Source organism: Hemicordylus capensis, chromosome 4 (genome assembly GCF_027244095.1).
Source record: "Hemicordylus capensis ecotype Gifberg chromosome 4, rHemCap1.1.pri, whole genome shotgun sequence".
Taxonomy (NCBI): Eukaryota; Metazoa; Chordata; class Lepidosauria; order Squamata; family Cordylidae; genus Hemicordylus; species Hemicordylus capensis.
In genome coordinates, this window is record NC_069660.1 from 292,772,119 (window position 1) to 292,785,000 (window position 12,882).

A 12,882-nucleotide genomic window follows, 5' to 3' on the forward strand; every position below is an offset into this window, starting at 1 on the left:
AGATAGATCTGCATTTGTAAAGAGAGCATGCCTCTTATGCTAATGATTCTACGTCAGTGCCTCTCCCATTTGCTCCAGCATTTTCAGAAAAAGTAGCCTAAAACCAGCATTTTAAAAACCCAGACCTACATCAAGATAAGCTAGAATTCACTTCACAAAGCCCAATTTGAGTGTAGAGTGGGTCCAAAAATCTCGAGACTTCGAGGTAAGTTTGGCTGGTGTGTGAAAGCACACACTGTCTTCTGAAGGAGATTCGGGGCAGAAGCCCTGTGTGTAAAGCCTCCAGGAGGAACCTGGGTGGGATGGTCTGAGCCTGGATAGTTTAAGCCTTCATCCCTGCTCTGACCCTTGTCTAGCAAGTTGCTCACTGGGAGATCTCCAGGATCACGCACCCCTACCCTGTCCTTACTTCTGATTTTGGGACAGGGCCATTTACCTGCTGTCTGTTCATGGGAGCTTATTGCTAGAAGATGATATCTGGAGTTATATCTGGAATATGTCTATCACTGGAGATAGTCATCATGTCCTGAAGAAGGTGACCAGCCTGTGCCAAGGGATGGAGATACTTGTGAGCATTATTATTCCAGTTTTGAACAAAAAGCTTTTGCATTCCCTTTGTACTTAGCATTTCTCAAACCACTTTAAGAAGATGGTTCCTTGCCCCCAAATGGGCTCACAATCCAGAAAGAATCATAAGGGAGTCGCCAGCCGCAATCACTGGGAGGCAAGCTATGCTGGGCTGAATAGGCACAATTGCTCTCCCCCGCCCCCCGCTAAAGAAAGGAGAGCCACCACCTGAAAAGTTGGCTTTTTGTCCAGTTCACGAGGTTATGAAACAGCTGATTGCAGTTTGGAAGGAGGCAGAGTGTGCGTTTGCTGTGCAATGACTGCGGGCAGTTTCAGATAGGATGTGCAGTAGCAATCAGAGAAATGGAGTGTGCAAAAGCCAAGGTGTGTATCAGGGTAGGAAATGTGGGTAAAAATAGTCTTCCCTTAGCAGTGTCATTAGACAGGGCTGCATTGCTGATGAGAGCATGAGTCCGGTATCTCTACAGCTCTGAGCACTGTACGAGCACAGGAAAACGGGTCTATGCATACTGAGCGGCTTGTTATGAGCACCAGGGAAAAGGCTATTTGAGTCAACAGAGAGGATCCGAGAGTGCAGCAGGGAAGGGCCATCCATTAATCTGATTTATTCATACAGTTTCTTACTTGCCTCAGAACATCTTGGCTATTTCTCACCTGTCAATGCGTAAAATGGTTGGATTGATGTGGATGTTAACATCACATGCTGCTTTCTGTTTCATTAGATGCAGATGGGGAAATCATTAAGCACTCAATATATGACACAAAACTCTGGGTGTTAGTTCAAGAATCAGTCTCATTCTACATATGTTTATTCAGAACGATTGAAGTTAATAGGGCTTACCATCAAATAAGTATGCATTGAGCTCCAATCCAATGGATAGAATCCAGCAAAGGTCTATTGTGGATTGGAATTAATCAGACTTAAATCTTATTCAATTGCTTCCAATGAAGCAATTGGCAGGAAGCTGCCATATTCTGAGTCAGACTATTGGTCCCTCTATATCAGGCCTGCTCAGCTTAGGCCCCCCAGCTGTTTTTGGACTACAACTCCCATAATTCTCAGCCACAGCAGCTAATAGCCAGGAATTATGGGAATTGTAGGCCAACATCTGCAGGAGGGCTGAAGTTGAGCAGGCCTGCTCTATATCAATATTTTCCACTCTGACTGGCAGCAGCTTTCCAGGATTTCAGATAGGTCTTTTCTAGCCCTGCATGGAAATGCCAGAGATTAAACCTGGGACATTCTGCTTCCAAAGTAGAAGCTCTACTATTAAGCTGCAACTACATCCCCAATTGTCATTCAATCCCCATGACAACTGTACAGTCTCCATGAATGCACCATTTCCATAATATACTGCAACTGTCATTACAAAAAAAGCACTAAAAAGTGCTGGGAAATGTCTTCAACAACAAGCTTCTTCACACATGACTTTTGCAGATTTACTCCTAAAAATGCAGTGTGAATGCAACTTACAGTAAAGAGTGATGTGACACCAACAGATTTAGCATGGCATAGCACAAGAACATAGGAAACTGCCTTATAGGAAGTCATACTATTGATCCATCTAGCTCAGTATTGTCTATGCTGACTGACAGTGGCTCTCCAAGGTTTCAGGCAAGGGTAAAAGGAGGGAACTGGTAAAAAGAAAGTTGAAAGGGAAAGTCAGGAAAGTCCAATCATTCCAGAAAGCATGGAACTTAATTAAAACCACAATACTAGAAGCTCAGTCGGAATGTATACCAAGAGAGAGCAAAGGTACCGCCCAGTTCAGGAGGATGGCAGCGTGCCTAACAAGTAGAGTCAGAGAAGCTACAAAAGGGAAGAAGACTTCCTTCCAAAAATGGGAGTCCTGCCCAAATGAAGAGAACAGGAAGGAGACTCCGGCAAAAGAAATGCAAGGAGATAATAAGAGATGCAAACAGAGAGTTTACACAGAAACATAAGAAGCTACCGTATACTGGTATTCAATGTTGACAAGTGTAAAGTGATGCACATTGGGACGAAGAACCCCAACTTCAACTTCAAGTATATGCTGATGGGATCTGAGCTGTCGATGACTGACCAGGAGAGGGATCTTGGAGTCGTGGTGGACAGCTCGTTGAAAGTGTCGACTCAATGTGTGGCAGCTGTGAAAAAGGCCAATTCCATGCTGGGGATCATTAGGAAGGGGATTGAAAATAAAACGGCTAATATTATAATGCCCTTATACAAAACTTTGGTGCGACCACTCTTGGAGTACTGCATACAATTCTGGTCACCATATCTAAAAAAAGGACAGTGTAGAACTGGAAAAGGTGCAGAAGAGGGCAACCAAGATGATCAGGGGCCTAAAGCACCTTTCTTATGAGGCAAGGCTACAACACCTAGGGCTTTTTAGTTTAGGAAAAAGACAACTGCAGGGAGACATGATAGAGATCTATAAAATCATGCATGGGGTGGAGAAAGTGGATAGAGAGGAATTCTTCCCCCTCTCCCATAACATTAGAACCAGGGGTAATCCCATGAAACTGATTGCCAGGTAATCCAGGACCAGCAAATGGAACTACTTTTTCACACAATGTGTAATCAACTTGTGGAATTCTCTGCCACGAGATGTGGTGACAGCCAACAACCTGGATGGCTTTAAGAGGGGTTTGGATAATTTCATGGAGGAGAGGTCTATTGACAGCTACTAGTCGGAGGGCTCTAGGCCACCTCCAACCTTGGGGGCGGGGTGCCTCTGTGTACCAGTTGTGGGGGAGTAAAAGCAGGAGAGAGGGCATGTCCTCAACTCCTGCCTGTGGCTTCCAGCGGCATCTGGTGGGCCACTGTGCAAAATGGGATGCTGGACTAGATGGGCCTTGGGCCTGATCCAGCAGGGCTGTTCTTATGTTCTTATGTACTGAGTCAGACCATTGGTCTATCTAGCTCAGTATGGTCTACACAGACTGGCAGCGGCTTCTCTAAGGTTGCAGGCAGGAATCTCTCTCAGTCCTATCTTGGAGAAGCCAGGGAGGGAACTTGAAACCTTCTGCTCTTCCCAGAGCGGCTCCATCCCCTGAGGGGAATATCTTACAGTGCTCGCACATCAAGTCTCCCATTCATATGCAACCAGGGCAGACCCTGCTTGGCTAAGGGGACAAGTCATGCTTGCTACCACAAGACCAGCTCTCCTCTCCTCAATATGTTTGAGGAGCATATTGCTGGAAATGTCAAGAGGAATAACACAAACTTCTTTAAATATACCAGAAGTAGAAAACCTGTTAGGGAGGTGTTTGGCACCTTAGATGATCAGGTAGTGAAAGGGATTATTAAGGAGAATAAGGAGACTGCAGAAAAGCTGAATGAGTTCTTTGTATATGTCTTCATGGCAGAGGATACTGACCTTATACCATCTCTGGAACTGAGCTTCTCAGGTTTAGAGGCCGAAGAACTGGGCCAATTTGAGGTGACAAGGGAAGATGTTCTAAATTGTCATGAAAAACTAAAAATTAACAGATCACCAGGGCCAGATGGCATCCACCCAAGATGGCATCCATCCTCCCTGGCATCTGCAAGTTATGGCTGAGAGAGACTCTTGCCTGAAACCTTGGAGAAGCCGCAGCCAGTTTCTGTAGACAATACTGAGCTAGATGGACCAATGGTCAGACTCAGTATGCGGCAGTTTCCTGTGTTCCTATGTTCCTAACTCAAATGTAAAATTGCTGATCTCCTAGCAAAAATATGTAACTTGTCCCTACAATCAGGATCTGTACCAGAGGACTGGAAAGTAGCCAATATAACTCCATTTTCAAAAAGGGATCCAGGGGATCTGGGAAATTACAGGCCAGTCAGCTTAACTTCTGTGCTGGGTAAATTGATGGAAAGCATACTTAAGCACAAAATTGTTATATAGAATAACAGACCTTGCTGACGGAGAACCAGCACGGCTTCTGCAAGGGAAAGTCTTGCCTCGCTAACCTTTTGGAGTTCCTTAAAAGTGTCAACAGGTATGTGGATAAAGGTGATCCAGTTGACACAGTATACTTGGACTTTCAAAAAGCTTTTGACAAAGTTCTCCACCAAAGGCTGTTGAGTAAACTTAGCAGCCATGGGATAAAGGGACAGGTTCATATATGGATCACTAACTGGCAAAGGAGAGGAAACAGAGGGGAGGAACAAATGGACTGCTTTCACAATGGAGGGAAGGAGGAAGTGGGGTCCCCCAGGGATCGATACTGGGACCAGTGCTCTTTAACTTGTTCATAAATGATCTAGAATTTGGGGTAAGCTGTGAAGTGGCCAGATTTGCAGATGGCACTAAACTATTTAGGGTAGTGAAATCCACAAAAGATTGTGAGGAGCTACAAAAAGATCTCTCCAAACTGGAGGATTGGGCGATAGAATGGCAAATGTGGTTCAGTGTAAGCTGTGTAAAGCAATGCGGTTCAGTGTAAAGTGTAAAGCAACTTCACATATACGCTGATGGGATCTGAGCTATTGGTAACTGACCAGGAGAGAGATCTTGGGGTTGTAGTGGATAGTTCATTGAAAGTATCAACTCAGTGCACGCTAGCTGTGAAACAGGCCAATTCTATGCTAGGGATCATTAGGAAGGGGATCGAAAATAAAAATGCTAATATTATCATACCTTTGTACAAATCTATGGTACAGCCACATCTAGAGCACTGCGCACAGTTTTGGTCAATGTATCTTAAGAAGGATATTGTGGAACTGAAAAAGGTTCAGAAGAGGGCAACCAAGATGATCAGGGGTCTGGAACACCTTCCTCATGAGGCTAGGCTACAGCATCTGGAGCACTTTACTTTGGAAAAGAGGTGACTAAGGGGAGACATGATCGAGGTGTATAAAATTATCAGAGTGGAGAGTGAACAGAGAGAAATTTTTCTCCCACTCTCACCAGGAGAGAACCTTTAGAACCAGGAGTCATCCCTCTAGAACCAGGAGTTATCCCATGAAACTGAAGGTCCGGAAATTTAGGACTGACAAGGGGAAGTAGTTTTTCACACAGCTCATAATTAATCTATGGAATTCCTTGCCATGGGATGTGGTGATGGACACCAGCTTGGATGGCTTTTAAAGGGACTTAGACAAATTCATGGAGGACAGGTGTTGCAATGGCTACTCTTCAGGTGGCTGTGGGCCACCTGTAGCCTCAAAGGCATGATGCCTATCAATACCAGTTGCAGGGGAGCAACAACAGGAGAAAGCACATGCACATACCTCTTGCCTGTGGGCTCCCCAGAGGCATCTGGCGGGCCATTATGTGAAACAGGATGCTGGACTAGATAGTCCTCGGGCCTGATCCAGCAGGGCTGTTCTCATGTTCTTATGGTCTTTCCCAGCCCTACCTGGAGAAGGCAGGGATTGAACCTGGGACCTTCTGTGAGGGGTGTACAAACAGGTTCAAATCTGAACCGGTTCGATATTGACCCCTGCTAACTGGGCATACCCCTGCTAACTGGGCAAAGAGGCACCTTTTACCATGGTGATTCTCTTTATTTAGCAGGGGGAGAGTAACTGGCCCTATCCACCCCCAGCACAGTACTTCCAATGACTGTTGCTGGTGTGTGTCTTATGTTTCTTTTTAGAATGTGAGCCCTTTGGGGACAGGGAGCCATCTTATTTGTTATTTATCTTTGTAAACCGCCTTGAGCCATTTTTGGAAGGGCGGTATAGAAATCGAATTATTATTATTATTATTATTATTATTATTATTATTATTATTGAACCAGTTTGGTTCAAAGGTTCGGGGTCGAGCTGAATGACACCTGGTTCGGCTCGATCCTGAACCGAACACACACACACACCAGTTCGGGGGTTCGTCAAACTTTTTTGGGGGGGAATCCTTTTTTTAACTTACCCCCTCCGGGTGGCTTCTCCAAGGTGGTGGAGGGGTCTGTGGAGGTTCCCGTCACCCTGCCAGCCTTCCTTTTTGTAAAAACCACCCAGTTCGGGCATCTTTGGCCTTTTCTGGGCCTATTCCCCAGTGTGGCAGCTATTTTGGAGGCTGTTGTGCCTGCACAATGGGACCCTGTGTGGCCGGGTCCATTGCGCAGCCGTGGTGGCTTCCAAAATGGCCAGCGGGGGGAGGGGGAACCTTCGCAGACACACCACCACCACCTTGGAGAAGCACCCTGGAGGGGGTAAGTTAAATTTTTTTAAAAATATTCAAAAATGTTCGGCAACCCCCACCCCCGAACTGAACCAAACCAGGGGTGGAGGTTAGAAGGGGGCCCAAACAAAACTGGTGCGGTGCAGTTCAGGTCTGGTTTGAACTCAAACCTAACTGGGCTAGGTGGTTTGGGCACACCCCTACCTTCCATATGCAAAGCAGATGCTATTTGACTGAGCTAAAGCCCCACAAGCTTTCATTTACTCAAGAGTCTTCTTGAGTCAATCATGTATAGAGGATATTGCCTCTGTGTAAAGCGGTCTTTCTTTTGTTCCTTTCCAAAATTTATCATTATTGTGGCATACATATTTAATTCTGAGGGCAAACCTGTAGATGATACTTCCTTTCATGTGCCACATGTGGTAGGAAATACAGTCCAAATAAGTGAGAGCATGGTTTTCTATATTGATTGATTGATTGATTAACTGCCATCAAGTTGGTGTCGACTCTTAGTGACTACATAGATAAATTCTCTCCAACAAGATCTGTCTTCAACTTGGCCTTTAAGGTCTCTCAGTGGTACAACTTTTCCCAGCATTATGAATTTCTCAAGGAAACTGGGTCTTTGCATAATGTGTCCAAAGTATGATAGTTTGAGCTTGGTCATTTGTGCCTCGAGTGCAAATTCTGGATTGATTTGTTCTATGATCCATTTATTTGTTTTCCTGGCTGTCCATGGTATCCTCAAAAGTCTTTTCCAGCACCAAATACTTTTTCTATCTTGCTCCTTCAAAGTGCACCTTTCACATCCATAGAGTGTCACGGGGAAAACCATTGTCCAAACGATTCTAATCTTTGTAAGTATAGACATGTCAGAGCATCTAAATATCCTTTCCAAGGCCTTCATTGCAACCCTACCAAGTGCTAGTCTGTGGCGTGTTTCTTGACTACTGGATCCTTTACTGTTGATGGTCAATCCTAAAAGTCAGAAGCTATCTACCACTTCAATGTCTTCATTATCAATTCTGAGGCTGGTTGCTGTACCTGTTGTCATTAGTTTAGTCTTCTTTACATTTAGTCGTAGTACCATCTTTTCACTGTGCTCCTTGACTTTCATTACTAGAGCTTGCATATCATCCGCATTCTCAGATATCAGAGTGTTGACATCAGCATAGCACAGGTTATTGATGTTTCTTCCTCCAACTTTAAAACCACACTCATCTTCTTTTAGTCCAACTTATCTCAGCATATGTTCAGCATATAAATTCAATAAATAAGGAGTAAGTATACAGCCTTGTCTTACTCCTTTGCTGATCTGGAACCAGACTGTTTCACCATGTTCCATCTGGACTGTGGCTTCCTGTCCTGTGTATAGGTTTCTCATGAGAACTTGACATGGTTGATGCAACTGAAGGCTTTTCTGTAGTCAATAAAGCCTATATAATGTATACAAATTATCTGCTGATAATTCCACCATCCTCAACATTCTTTAAATGGTCACGTTGGCTTTTAATTGAACTTTAGATGTCAAAGCTAGTTTTTGTTGCTGTACTATATGTGAAACAGCCCATATTCACCTTAAGTCAGTGACAGTGGCTGCATTCACACATAACATGGAACTGAGGGTCCAATGGACCCGTGATTCAACCCCCTCCCACCACCCCCATGTGCTAACCTGTCCATGTTCTGACATTACAGGCAGGATTGGAACTGCAGTCAGGGAAACTGCAGAGAGGAGGGGGAACTGGCTGTGCAGGTAGGGGAAGTGGCTGCTGGGCTTCCTCCTTCACATGAAAGACAGCAATGGCAGCCAATCGAAATTAAGAGAGGGAGGAGCTTCCTTCCCTCAACTTCGGTCTCAGAGAAGGCTGCCTCTAGTTCAGCATTTGGACATAACACTGACTAACAGAAACATCAGGTACGTGCCACAAATCTCATAACAACCCAAGCATTCAAATGGGAGTTTGGGGAGGGAGTTTTGAGGAGAGGAGAGGAGAGCTGGTCTTGTGGTAGCAAGCATGACTTGTCGCCTTATCCAAGCAGTGTCTGCCCTGGTTGCATATGAATGGGAGACTTGATGTGTGAGCACTGTAAGATATTCCCCTTAGGGGATGGAGCCACTCTGGGAAGAGCAGAAGGTTTCAAGTTTCCTCCCTGGCTTCTCCAAGATAGGGCTGAGAGAGATTCCTGCATATAACCTTGGAGAAGCCACCGCCAGTCTGTGTAGACAATACTGAGCTAGATGGATCAAGGATATGACTCAGTATATGGCAGCTTCCTATGTTCCTATGTACCTAAACCTCTGGTCGCTTTCTGGACAGAAGTTCCATGCATTTGGACATACAAGAAATCCAACCTCTGCCCCATTTAACTCCAGTTTCCTGTTATGGTGAATGTAGCCAGAGCCTTTTTGGTGGTGGTGCCTCAGCTGTAGAAAATTTTCTCCAGAAACATGCTATTTGTGCCTATGCTTTCATTTTCAAACCAGCAAGTTTGAACTTGTATTGTCCATCTGATGGGACTTAGCAGTTAAATTATTTTCCCCCCCTGCTATTTTTATCTGTTGGTTTCAGTTTCTGCGGCTGCTTTTATTTGTTCATTTGTGCATTTGTGTATTTTGTTTTTATTTGGATTATTTTTTTAAAATTGTTAGCTCCTTGAAGAGTGCTGTAGCTCCTTGAAGTGTGCAAAGAGGCACCTTTCAAAGTGGCAATTCTTTTATATTTAACAAGGGGAGAGCAGCAGTCCTTATATGAATCTGCCAGGGCCCTCTGCTCATCATCTCAGGCCCTGCTCATGACCCTACCACTTATAGAGATCTGGTTGGTGAGGACTAGAGATAGGGCCTTTTCGGTTGTGGCCCCTTGGCTTTAGAACACCCTCCCTGAAGAGCTCCGCTATGTTCCCTCCCTCAGTGTTTAAAAAAAACATCTTAAAACACCTTTTTAATGAGGCTTTTTAATGCTCAATTTTTTGGTTATATCTGGTAGGTTCTTTAGCTTTTTATAATTTTCAGTTTTTTGCTTTTAAAACAACCTTTAATTTGAACTTAATAATGATTGTGCTTTCTAAATCTGACTACCTTTTTTGTTTAATTTAGTTAATTTCATTGCTTTTATTGTATCTTGTGTCTATCTTATTGTTGTGAGCCACCCCGAGCAGTAGTGCACTGGAGGGGTGAAGAGTGAGTAAATAAACAAACAAACAAACAAACAAAAACAACACAGCTCCAGCACAGCATCTCTCCAGTGGCTGTTGATGTTGTCTACCTTACATTTCTTTTTTAGATTGTGAGTGCTTTGAGGACTGGGAACCAACTCTATCTATCTATCTATCTATCTATCTATATCACTTTGAGCACTTGGGTTGAAAAGTGGTGTATAAACTGATGACTTTAGTAGAGAATGCTTTCCCAGCCAAAAGGCCGAGAAGCAATTGATCTTAGCCAAAAGGACGAGCAGTCGTACTGTGTTTACCTGAATCCAAGACTAGTATCTATCTATCTATCTATCTATCTATCTATCTATCTATCTATCTATCTATCTATCTATCTATCTATCTATCGATTTAATAAACCACCCAATCCACAGACTCAGGGCGGTGTACAAACAAGAGCAGCATCCGAGGTTTAAGTGGGGAGTGGGGAATAAATAAACAAAAAACAAATTAAAAGTAAAGGGCAAACGCCTGGTGGAAAAGAAATGTCTTCAATAAGGTTTTGAAGGCTAAAAGGGAGGAGGCAGACCGAATCTGGTAGTAGTAGTAGAAGTAGTTGTTGTAGAACAGTGGAAAGAAAACATTTTCAATATATGCATCTGAAGACCTACATCTTATATCATGGAGTTTTTCCTCATCTAGCAAAAACAGAGCAATGTTCAGTACCTTGTTTTTATCCTCAAGAAAGGAAATAGCATTATTCAGGTAGCAAGATGCTTCATTCAAGTGCTGGGGGTATGTGACACGCAGGTGTGCTCTCTGCTGTTTCGGCCTAGTTTATAAAAATGTCTCCTCTTATCATGCTGGCTTCTTACTTGGCTGCGGCGGTGCTTCAAGGAGGCTGCAGCTGAGCCACCAGCTGCCTACTGTGTGCCTGATAAACACTGTGAAGAAAAATGCAGCAAAAGTTCCTGAGGAAATTACATGGCATTCAGCTTTCTTTAGCGGAGGTTTCTTGCCTCCTGTTCAGAAGAGTAGAGATCATTGACCAAACAAGACTGAAGAACCCGGGCTGCCACACTCCAAGGGCCGCTCCTGGCACCCCGACCATACCCTTGCATTTGACATCAGACACAGGGGCATGGCGAAACCACGCAACCCCATTCACCAACTGCTTCAGCGGCCAGAGCCGGGTTTCTGGGTTTCCAGGAGCAGATTTCCCTGCTTGGAAAGGCAGAGAGACGCATTGCTAGCCAGGCTGGGAACCCAGCGCTGGCTGAAGCTTCTCACCAATGGAGCGGCTTCTGTGTTTCACCACAACCACATCAGTTCCCTGTAAGAGGGATTTCCAGATGCTGTTGACTACAATTCCCATAATCCCCAGCCAAAGGCCATTGCAACTGGGAATGCTGGGAGGTGTAGTCAACAACATCTGGGAATCCCTCTTACAGGGAACACTGATCTCTATGCTAGTCTTCCACTTCAAGCTGCAGCTTCAGTGACTGCAATGTGTGAATAAAAACATCTGACAAAAGACTCATGGACCTGGGGGGAAACAACAACCATGCAGTTCAGCCCTCAGTGAGCTTCCTGGCTGAGGGATTTGGACCTGGATCTTTTCAAAGAGCAGAAGAGAAGAGGAGGAGGAGGGGAGAGGAGGAGGACAACTTCTACATCCAACAGTTGCCATGACTCCTGAAAAAATAGTATCTTGTGCATCAATGCACCATGGTAAATTACATCAGGCTTTTAGGAACTTTGCTATAGTTCTGCTCCAATGGAAAGGGAATTAAGATCACCAAGAGGAGCGACTGAAATTCACCCCACTTAAACCTTTTTGCTCCATGTCTTGAACCTTAAACAATTATGCATGAGTTACCTGATTTTACACATGTTGTGCCAATAAGAAACTGTATTTACCTCTAAGCAACTGCAGTAATCTAGAGGGAATTCACGAGAGGTAAGTGTGCATCTAGGGGAGTGTAGCTGCTACCTCCTGTAATATGAAGACAGTTGGTTGTTTCGAGATGGTAAATTAGGGTTACTATTTTCCCCATTTTAAACCAATACAGTTGGCTTACTTTATACAGAGATATTAGCTCTAGAGTATCTGCTACCCCCACCCCCTTTGGCCTTTTGAGAGAAATGAAAAGCAAAATAGAGGCTGACTGCAAAACTAATCTTAGCCCAGTATCCACACCTTCTTAAATATGTTGGTGGCATTTATGTGGACACCCTAGGAATAGTATCCAGTTCTGAGTCATCCTGTGTAGTAGGAAAGCTCAGAATTTACAGATTTACAAACAATAAAACACCAGAGCTGAAATGACCATCAATTTTCATAAATGGCTCACTAAAATATCGCTACTTCTAGCCTCTACTAGAATATGTTGCTATAAGCACACGAGAAAATGGTGGAGGGGAGAGGTGTGAACTGTCCCTTCCTTTATTTGGGGTTCATTGTGTTTAATCCATGGCTATCTCCCTGTGGCAGTTCAACATACCAGCATGGTATAGTACTTAGACTAGGACCAGGAAAACTTTGGTTCCAATCTCAACCATGAACCTCACCGGGAGATGTTGGGTCAGGCACCATATTTTGATCTAACCAACTTCACAGGGCTGTTGTGAGGATGAAATGTCAGGGAAGAAAAACTTGTATAATTGCCTTGAGCTTGCTGAAGAAAAGGCAGGATATAAATGCAATAAATAAATAACCCCACGTATTCAAACTTCCACCCTTTATCTCACATCCTACTGCAGCTTCAGATATTAAGATGCCCTTTCCCCCACCCCTCTGGGAGTAGATTCCAGTTAATTTCAACAATATCTTTTATTTTATGGCAGACAAAATCAGCCTAACCACTACAAAGCTAATGTGAAACACATTATTCAGAGAAATCCCCCCTGCACCCCCTCAGAATTGTCTAATGACAGTTTGCAACATAAACCACCTGTATTAAAAGCTCAAGACAGAAATGGAATAGAAAACAAGATGTGGGGGGCATAAAAAGAAAGAGAAACTATTATACAGAGGTTGGGG

At 44.0% G+C, this 12,882-nt stretch overlaps 1 long non-coding RNA gene across 1 annotated transcript; it reads right to left on the reverse strand.

Moving 5' to 3' along the window:
• Positions 1-441: 441 nt before the first annotated feature.
• On the reverse strand, positions 442-11,941 carry LOC128325168 (uncharacterized). Its single transcript, XR_008307292.1, has 3 exons — positions 11,760-11,941; positions 10,566-10,783; positions 442-544 (listed from the first exon to the last, which is right to left on the reverse strand). It is a non-coding gene; the product is annotated as an uncharacterized LOC128325168 (long non-coding RNA).
• Positions 11,942-12,882: the final 941 nt, after the last annotated feature.